The sequence below is a fragment of the Lissotriton vulgaris genome, chromosome 5 (genome assembly GCF_964263255.1).
Source record: "Lissotriton vulgaris chromosome 5, aLisVul1.2, whole genome shotgun sequence".
NCBI classification, from domain to species: Eukaryota; Metazoa; Chordata; class Amphibia; order Caudata; family Salamandridae; genus Lissotriton; species Lissotriton vulgaris.
In genome coordinates this window covers 456,319,372-456,329,301 of record NC_141693.1, presented here as the reverse complement: position 1 = coordinate 456,329,301, position 9,930 = coordinate 456,319,372, and positions in this window count along the sequence as shown.

Here is a 9,930-nt window from a genome sequence, read left to right as displayed (position 1 = left end):
GCAGTGAGGCAGCCCTCACCCCCCCACCCACAGACCACGCGCCATCCACCACGGGTGACGCAGAGAGCCTGGCTGAGAGACTCACACTCACGAGCCCCAACACTGCGCACTGCGAGGGCATACTCGCTTGACCGCCCAGCTGCACAGACCACCCTCATGTCAGGGGGAACCAGGGCGAAGACTGGCACCGGAGGGCCACTGGGAAAAGGAAAAATGGTGAAGTCCACAGAAGCTGACCACACGGCCTCCAAACTGGACACTATGCTGGCAGCCATGGAGCGCCTGGAGGAGTCCATGCAGCTGACCCGTACGTCACTGGAGAACAGGATTGATAAGGTAGCTGTGGACCTGACACTCCTCCGAGCAGACCACAAGAAACTATCCGACCGCACAATGTCTCTGGAACATACGGTGGCGGAGACCACACCCAAGTTGGCACAGACGGACAAGCACGTCCAGGACCTGCTCAACCGAGTGGAGTTCCTTGAGGATAGAGCGGAGGATGCGGAGGGACGGGCCAGAAGGAACAACGTGCGCATAGTGGGTCTGCCGGAATGATGGGAACGGAGAGAGACGGCGGAACACATGGAGACCTGGCTAAGAGAGCTACTACCGGAGGGCACGCTGTCACCACACTTTGTAGTGGAGAGGGCGCACAGAGTACCATCCCGCCCACCCCCCGAGGGCTCCAACTCGAGACCTATGCTCATGCGAGTGTTGAACTACCGCGATCGGGACGCCATCCTCCGCGAAACACGGAAACTGTCAAACATACAGGTGGACAACGCCAAAGTGATGTTCTTCCCTGATTACACCATACAGGTTCAACGGAGACGCCAATCCTTCCTTGCGGTGAAGCAGCGGCTCAGACTCCTGGCTCTCAAGTATTCATTGCTATTCCCGGCACGACTCCGAGTGGTGGTACAGGACAAGACCCACTTTTTCGACACCCCGGAGGCGGCAACGGCCTGGTTAGATTCAGGAGTGGACACGAATCCCGGACCCGCACCAATGGAGCAACGCCGGAACCGAGGCACACGCAGGCGGAGACAACGACGCAACTCAAGGGCCGGGTCCCCGGCCGTGGAAGCAGAAATCGGCCCCACCCCGGAGCAGATGCAGAATGAACAACTGGAGGCCGTCCGCATAACAGCTGAGATCAGCGGGTCACAATCGCCTATCCTGATCTCCAACGCCAGCCCGCGATCACGCGGGAGCGAGGACGACGACTACATGTACGGATTGCCGGATGACTCGAACCCGGAGGGCCTGCCAGACGTCACACCCCAAACATCTTATCTGATAGCATGAGAAACCCTCCCCAGCCTAGCTCTGGCTAGATCACTGCAACCAACATAACGGAATGGCCAACTCACCTCCGAGGATGGCCCGATTGAGGGCCCACGCCAGCATCCCTGGCGACCCCGACAGACATGTACGCCCCCACCCTCAGGGTATGTACTCTATACTCTGACCCCCCCATCCACCGGGCTGCCGCGGAGTCGCCGTGGCACCGGGTGGAGAGTTGAAGCTATTTCACTGGAAGGCCATCGGGACCATACCATTGAAGGGGTGGACGGACCCCTGGAGGTGAGTGCCCCTCCCGGAGGGATTGTAAGACATGGTCCTGCCGTGGGACTGACCGTCCAGGTCCAGCGACATTGGGAACTCCGACCTGTCTGCGGACATTGACACTGACTCCTGGTGCCCTTATGGCCCAATGCCCGTGGAGGGGAGCCTCCACAGCTCTCTTGGCGTTACGAACTACCTTGTTCTATCCAAGTGCTGTATTTAGTCATCCCCCCATTGAACTCACGGATTGATTGAGCTCGATAGAGCGTTTGGGCGGTGACACGTTTTGTTGTTGCCCTTTTGGTATTATGTTTATGTTCAGGTTCTTCGTTTTGAGACTTGTATTGGCACTGAAATGCAACTGCGTGCATCCTTGGGTCTGTGGGAGAGGGCGGGGGGATAAAATGTTCACTGCTTGCTGCCGCTGCGTGGGTGTGGTCGGGGTGGGTTGGGGCCGGGGGGGGAGGGATGGGCACCTGGGCGCAATAATTACCATGATGGCTACGATTAAATTCTGCACCTGGAATGTTAGGGGCATGCACACACCCTCACGTAGATACCAGGTGTACTCATATCTTAAGAGACATCAGATCCAGATTGCACTACTACAGGAGACACACCTGGTCGCTGCCGAGGTGGCCGCGCTTCGCCGTAGGTGGAGAGGACAGATAATAGCCACCACCTTTTCAGCATTTGCGCGAGGGACCCTGATCTGGGTTCGGCCCGGAGTTCCGTTTGCACTGACACATAGCACTATTGACACTGAGGGGCGCTATGTCTTCATACAGGGCAGACTAGACGGGCAACAGATTGTCATAGCCTCCATATAAGCACCTAATGTAGACCAAGGGAAATTCTTCACGCGGTTATCGGCGGTAATTGTGACCTGGCCAGACGTACCCCTGATGATAGGCGGGGATTACAACTGCGTGTTAGATGCCTCCCTTGACCGCTCGTCCCCCCCAGCGGCACTCGCCCCAGTGCAGACAACCTCCAGGGCCCTGCTTGACTGGGCAGCACAATGGAACTTACGAGATGCCTGGCGCGTCAGAAACCCCACTGCCCGGGTGTATTCCTACTACTCGGGAGCCCACTCCTTACACGTCAGGTTGGACAGATACATGTTGACCCGTGACCTGATCCCCTCCGTGACAGACACTGACTACCTGGGCCGGACGCACTCGGACCATAACCCACACACGCTGGTCTATGGATGGAGGCGCCCACATCCGCCCGTACCCACATGGCGCCTGCAACCGGATCTCCTGCTTGACACCACATTCCGAGAGGAGATATCCGGGAAGATCGTACAATATTTCGAGGACAATACTGACTCGACCTCCTCCCCGAGGACCGAGTGGGACGCCTTCAAGGCGGTGACCCGGGGAAACTGCCTCGGCGTACAGGCGGGCCTGCGCAGACAGGTGGAAAGAGAGTTGACGCAGGCGGAGGAGGAACTGTTAGACAGGGAACGGGAGGCAACGGGGGCGATGATTCCCAGCTGATCTCGGCTAGGGCAGACCACGCCGTATTGATGGAGCGCCTAAAGAACGTTAACTTCGCAGCACACTCCGCGCGCACCAACAACGCAGGTGACAAGCCCGGCAGGTTACTGTCGTGGTTGGTACGGCAAGACACACAATCCGCGTCAGTCCTATCAATCCGTACGGCCCATGGCATTGAGGTTTACACCCAGACGCAGATCCATGAAGCGTTCACATCGCACTACAAATCCTTGTACAGCACACGGCTGCGGGCCACAGTGGTAGAGATCACAGACTACCTAGCGACATTACAGCTCCCGACTGCCACCGCTGCCCAACAAGCGGAACTAGGTGCCGCACTCACCGGCGAGGAACTGCGGGAGGTGATTTTCTCCCTCTCCAATTGCAAGGCGCCGGGCCCTGACGGACTCCCGGCGGAATTCTTTAAAGCCTACTCGCTGGTGTTGATACCAGAACTGCTGAAAATGTATAAGGAGGCGTCGGAAGACGCTGAACTCCCGGCGTCCCTAAATGCAGCTAACGTGGTCTCCCTGCTGAAACCGGGTAGGGAAGCGAACGAACTCGGTTCATATAGACCGTTAGCGCTCCTCAACACCGATTATAAAATACTCGCAGCGGCGCTGGCCCGGAGGCTTGCACCACTGATCCCCGCTCTGGTACACTCTGATCAGAATGGCTTCGTACCCACCCGGAGCACATCCTACAATCTACGCTGCTTTTTCAGAGTCCAGCGATATGCAATCCCGACCTGGCCACGCTCGGGGTGCATCGTGCTTGACCTGGAAAAAGCGTTCGACTCGGTGGAATGGCCATATCTCCTCCGAGTCCTCGAGAAGTACGAGCTGGGCGACGCCTACGTCCAGATGGTGGGACTCCTCTATCGAGCGCCCGAAGTCCGGGTCCGGACTGGACGGTTGTTCTCCGACAGGATCCGCATCGGGAGAGGTACTAGGCAGGGCTGCCCCCTCTCCCCTATATTATTCACCTTAGCGATGGAACCACTGGCGGAAATGCTCCGCGTCTCCGGAATCGCCTGGGGCATCCGCTAGCGGATGGCATCCACTCGGTGTCTCTGTATGCCGACGATTTATTACTTTACGTTAGGGACCTCACACGCATTCCTACGGCAATCACGGACATCTTTCGAACATTTGGAGACATGTCAGGGCTCAACGATTAACTGGGCCAAGTCGGGCGCCTACGCATTCGATGGCGAGATGCCACAGTGCGATGTGCGCATGATGGGTGAGACGCTCCGATGGCACCCGACGGTATTCCGGTACCTAGGGATCTTAATTTATCGGGACCCAGTGGATCTCCTGGAGGGTAACCTAGTGAGAGCGATATCCTCGCTTACGGCCCAGGTCACGTTTTGGAACTCCCTCCCACTTAATGTGCCGGCAAGAGTGGCTCTAACCAAGATGATAATGCTCCCCCGGCTCCTCCATTATTACACCAACCTGCCAGTGTATGTGCCGGCGCGCATATTTAAGGGATTGGAAACCCTCACCAGACGCCTTATTTGGAACAAGGGGAGACCCCGGGTGGCGCTGAAGACCCTATACGCAGCCACAGACGCCGGAGGCTTAGCGGTCCCCGATCAGGAGCTCTACTACTTAGCAGCGCAGCTGCAGTGGGTAGCCTACTGGCTGAGCGGTAAGAATCTGATGGACACGGCCACCGCCGACACCATCCTATCTCCCGTACAGGCAATAACGCTCTTCCACCCCCTAACACAGGGCCGGCCTCCCACGCAGGTGCATGTGGCGGTAGCAAAACGGTGCTTCGCACGGAGCCTCAAGCTCACCAAACACACGGTGCCCTATGCCCCGAACCTACCTCTGCTGGGGACTCCCTTGGGCGCTGACACGTTGTCCTCAACCGAACTGCGCAGCTGGACTGCGGCAGGCTTGGATGACCTGAGCGGCCTATATAGCGACGGAGAGCTACTGCCCTTCGAGGCCTTGGCCGCGGACACAGGGCTGCCGATGGGTCAATTCCTAGCACACGCCAGACTCCTGCATGAGTTGACGAAGACATGGGGTGATCTTAGCCATGAGCCACCCACCCATTTGCTCATCCAGTACTTACATGTGATGGGCAATGGGTCCCACATTGTGCATTGGCTTGCGCAAGCCCTACACAGTCATACTCAATTCTCCTCTCAACGACTGAGGGAGAAATGGGCGAACGACCGAGGCACGGACTGGACGGACAAGCAGTGGGCCGCTGTATTAGCAGGCGCCAGAGTTGTCCCCCGCAACGCGCGATTTAAAATTATCCAATATTATATCATCCACCGCGCATACCTAACTCCGGATAAGCTGAATCGCTACTTTGGACTCACTTCGTCAGCTTGTCCCAGATGTGGCCTCATGGACTCCGGCTTCCTACATGCACTCTGGAGCTGCACTCATCTCACCCCGTACTGGTCGGCGGTCGCGGACATGCTGACGGCGGCAACAGGCGTCACCCTCCCCAAGACGTGGGAAGTATGCTTATTGGGACTCTACAAGAGAACCAAGCAGACTAAACTGCGGGAGCGTTTCTGGGACTTGGGCCTCATTACGGCCAAACGCCTTATTACCAGACGATGGAAAAATGCTGCCCCGCCGCGCCCTGCGGACTGGCGCCGTTCTCTTAGCAACTGGGCTTGTGCGGAGAGTGTGTCTCTACACAGGGGGGAGACCGCTGGCCTACGGAAATACCCGATAGCCCAAGACTGGGATGCTACACTACTCGTTTACCACCGAGCGTGCGACCAGGCCGGCATTGAGTGCCGTCCCGACACAGAATAGCAAGGGCCCAATCACCTGCTGCCCACGCCTGGCACAGGCTCCGCCGCCACACCCCCCCCCCCCCCTGGCTCCTTGAGACCTCGCACGACAGAGATGTCCCCCTGCCGCTTCCCCCCTCATCCCCCCCTCCCCCCTCGCCCTGCGGCTGCAGCAACGCCACCTCTCCAATTGTCCCCGCCCCGCGCGACCCACATAGGATGCACCACACACAGCTAGAGTTTTAGATACACTACCACCCACGCAAATGCAAGTCCAACAGTTATTGACAGGTTTCCCCCCTCCCCTTGTATTATGCTCCCCCGTTATATCTTTTGGTTGACACAGAGGCTGTTCATACTGTACTCATGATACTGCTGGCCCCCCCCTTCCCTGTTCGCGTCTCGCATACAGCAGGCTGGGTGTATCCGTGGTCAGGGAACAGGCACCTAGCGACCCATACAACAGCAGAGGGGATGGCACCGCCTCTACCCGCTACAGTGCTGATCAGGGAACTCAACTCCGGACAATAACTGTTGGCCCCCGAGACCACGCTGGTCCTTCTGCAGTGCTACGACCCGCGAGCACTGCGTCATGAGACATTTCCTGTTACCGTCACTTATGGACTAATGCACTTCCATCAGCCAATGTTTATTTTCACTCATGTATAACCAAAATGTCACCATGTACTATTTGCTGTGTGCCGTTTGCGACAATAATGCATTGTTATGACACTGTATGAATAACTACTGACTTATCTGTGAAACTAAATAAAGTTTGGGACCGTTGGTCTTAAAAAAAAAAAATGGGTGAGTGAGTGGGTGCATAAGTGGTGTATGCATGAGTACATGAGTGAATGCATGTGGGAGCAAGTGAATGTGAGTGGCAGTATGTGTGTGCTAGTATCAGTGACTGCATAGGTGAGTGAGTACATGTTAGTATCTGTAGGAGTAAGCGAGTGGGTGTTTGAGTAACTGTATGAGTGAGGGAGTGAGTGGCTGTTTTAGTGACTGTATGGGAGAGAGAATATGTGTAGCTGTATAAGTGACTGACTGAGTGGCTGTATGAGTGGGTGTTAGTTTCTGTATGGCTGGATGTGTGAGTGCCTGTATTAATGAGTGGGTGGGTGCATCAGTGTCTGTATGGGTGAGTTAGTGGTTGTGTGAGTTGCTGTATGAGTGAGTGGGTGTATGAGTGGCGCTATGAATCAGTTAGTGAGTGTGTGAGCACTTGTATGAGTCAGTGAGTGGTTGAGTGGGTTTATGTGAAGTTGTATCAGGTTGTGAATGGGTGTGTGAGTGGTTCTGTGGATGATATTATCAGTGATTTCACTCACCAGGTCATGTGTGATGTAATATATGTGAGGTCATAAGCTGTGGATTGTGGGATGAAATTAGTTAGCTCGGGTAACTACAACTGCAGAATTCACTGGTTTTGGACGAGTGGAATGTGAGCCTTAATATAATGTCCCTGTAAGCTTTAGAACAAATGCACTCACGGGTAATAGGTTGCAAAGTGCTTTAATGTGCGAGCCTTAAAAGCACTGACAGAGGTGTTTCAGCACGACGCCTTTTATATATTATATTATAGATCTGCAAACAAAGCTCCCACAAGGTCTGAATAATAAATAGGAGGTTTCAATCCATCAATCATTTGTAAAGCGCACTACATACCCACGAGGGTCTCAAGGCGCTGGGGGGGAGGTGGAGGCCGCTACTGATCGAACAGCCAGGTCTTTAGTATCCTCCTGAAGGTAAGCAGGTCTTGGGTCTGTCGTAGGCGAGGTGGGAGGGTGTTCCATGTCTTGGTGGCGAGGTGGGAGAAGGATCTCACACCGGTGGTTGTTCTATGGATGCGCGGGACGGTGGCGAGTAAGAGGTTGGCAGAGCGTAGCTAGCGGTTGGGGAAGTAGAAATAGAGCCGTCTGTTGAGGTGGGCTGGGACGGTCTTGTGGAGTGCTTTGTGTGCCTGGATGAGGAGCTTGAAGGATATACTCTTGTTGACAGAGAGCCAGTGCATCTTTCTCAAATGGGAGGTGATGTGTTGTGGTACGTCGAAAGTCAGTCGTGCCGAGGCGTTTTGGATGTGTTGTAGTCGTTTCATGAGCTTGATCGGGACTCCCACGTAGAGGGCGTTTCCGTAGTCGAGTCTTCTGCTGACAAGGGCCTGGGCGGCTGTCTTTCTTGTATCTGTCGGGATCCATCTGTAGATTTTGCGGAGCATGCGGAGGGTGTTGAAGCAGGAGAAGGAGACGGCGTTGACTTGCTTGGTCATTGAGAGCGTTGAGTCGAGGATGATTCCCAGGTTGTGTGTGTGGTCGGTGGGTGTCGGGGCTGCCCCAGTGCCGTCGGCCACCAGGAGTCGTCCCAGGCTGAAGGGTTGGAGCCGTGGATGAGGACCTCCGTCTTGTCAGAGTTCAGCTTCAGAGGGCTGATCTTCATCCAGTCGGCGACGGCCTTCATTCCTTTGTGGAGGTTGGCTTTGGCGGTGATGGGGTCCTTGGTAAGAGAGAGGATCAGTTGAGTGTCGTCAGCGTAGGAGATTATGTTGAGGTCATGCTATCGAGAGACGTGTGCGAACGGGGCCATGTAAATGCTGAACAGTGTCGGGCTGAGGGAGGATCCCTGGGGTACGCTGCAGATGATCTCGGAGTCTTTGGAACGGAATGGGGGGAGGCGGACGCTCTGGGTTCTGCCGGAGAGGAAGGAGGTGGTCCATTCCAGAGCCTCGTCTCGGATCCCTGCGGCGTAGAGTGCGGTGGCAGACGGTGTCGAAGGCGGCAGAGAGGTTTAGGAGAATGAGTGCTGCGGTCTCACCTTTGTCCAGTAGGGTCCTGATGTCGTCTGTGGCGGTGATGAGGGCAGTCTCGGTGCTGTGGTTGCTGCGGAACCCTGACTGGGAAGGGTCCAGGATTCTGTTTTCTTCGAGGTATCGGGTTAGTTGTCTGTTAACGATTTTCTCGTTGACCTTGGCCAGGAAGGGGAGCAGAGAGATGAGCCGGAAGTTCTTGAGGTCTCTTGGGTCTGCCTTAGGAAATTTTGAGTAGGGCGTTGATCTCGGCGTGTTTCCAGCTCTCTGGGAAGATCTCAAGGGAGAGATTGATGACGTTGTGCAGATGGGGTGCGATGGAGCTGCTTGCTTTGTTGAAGACGTGGTGCGGGAATGGGACTGACGGAGAGCCGGAGTGGATTCTGCTCATGGTCTTGATGGTGTCATCGACGCTCACGCTGGCCCAGGCTAGCAGGGGGTCATGGTCGATGGTGTGCAGAGGGTCTGTTGTGTACTTGTCTGTTTGGGCTGTCTGGGTGTTGAAGCTATCGTGGATGTCTGCTATCTTGCGGTCGAAGTAGGTGGTGAGGGAGTTGCACAGGGCTTGCGACGGCGGGATGTCATTGGAGCTAGGGTTGGGGAGTTCCTTCATGATGTTGAAGAGCTCCTTGCTATTGTGTGCATTGTTGTCGAGGCGGTCTTTTAAGGAGGTCCTCTTGGCCGCCCTGATGGTGGTTGCGGGTGGAGTCCTTGTGTGCAGCGTGGCTGTCCGGAGTTTGTTCACTGTGCCATTCCTTCTCTAGTTTCCGGCAGGCTTGCTTGGAGGCAAGGAGTTCTGGGGTGAACCAGCTGGACCTCTTGCTGGTGTCTCTGTGGGGGGGGGGGGGTTCCCCAGTGGTCGAGGGTGTTGGTGCAGTCCTCGATCCAGCGTCTGAGGCTGTGGGCAGCGTCGTTGGTGTTGGAGGGTTCGGTGGGTGGGCTGAGAGCGAGATTTGCATGAAGTTGGTCTTCAGTGATTTTGCTCCAGCAGCGGCGGGGGATCTGTTGGGTGCGGTGGTGTGTCGTGAGTTTCTGGAAGGCGAAGTGGATGCAGCAGTGGTCGGTCCAGAGGAGTTCGGTGATGTGGCTGACAGAGACTTGCGGGCTTGAGGAGAAGACGGGGTGAAGCGTGTGTCCGGTGGAGTGGGTGGGCTTTGTGGCCGCCCTGATGGTGGTTGCGGCTGGAGTCCTTGTGTGCTGCGTGGCTGTCCGGAGTTTGTTCACTGTGCCATTCCTTCTCTAGTTTCCAGCAGGCTTGCTTGGAGGCAAGG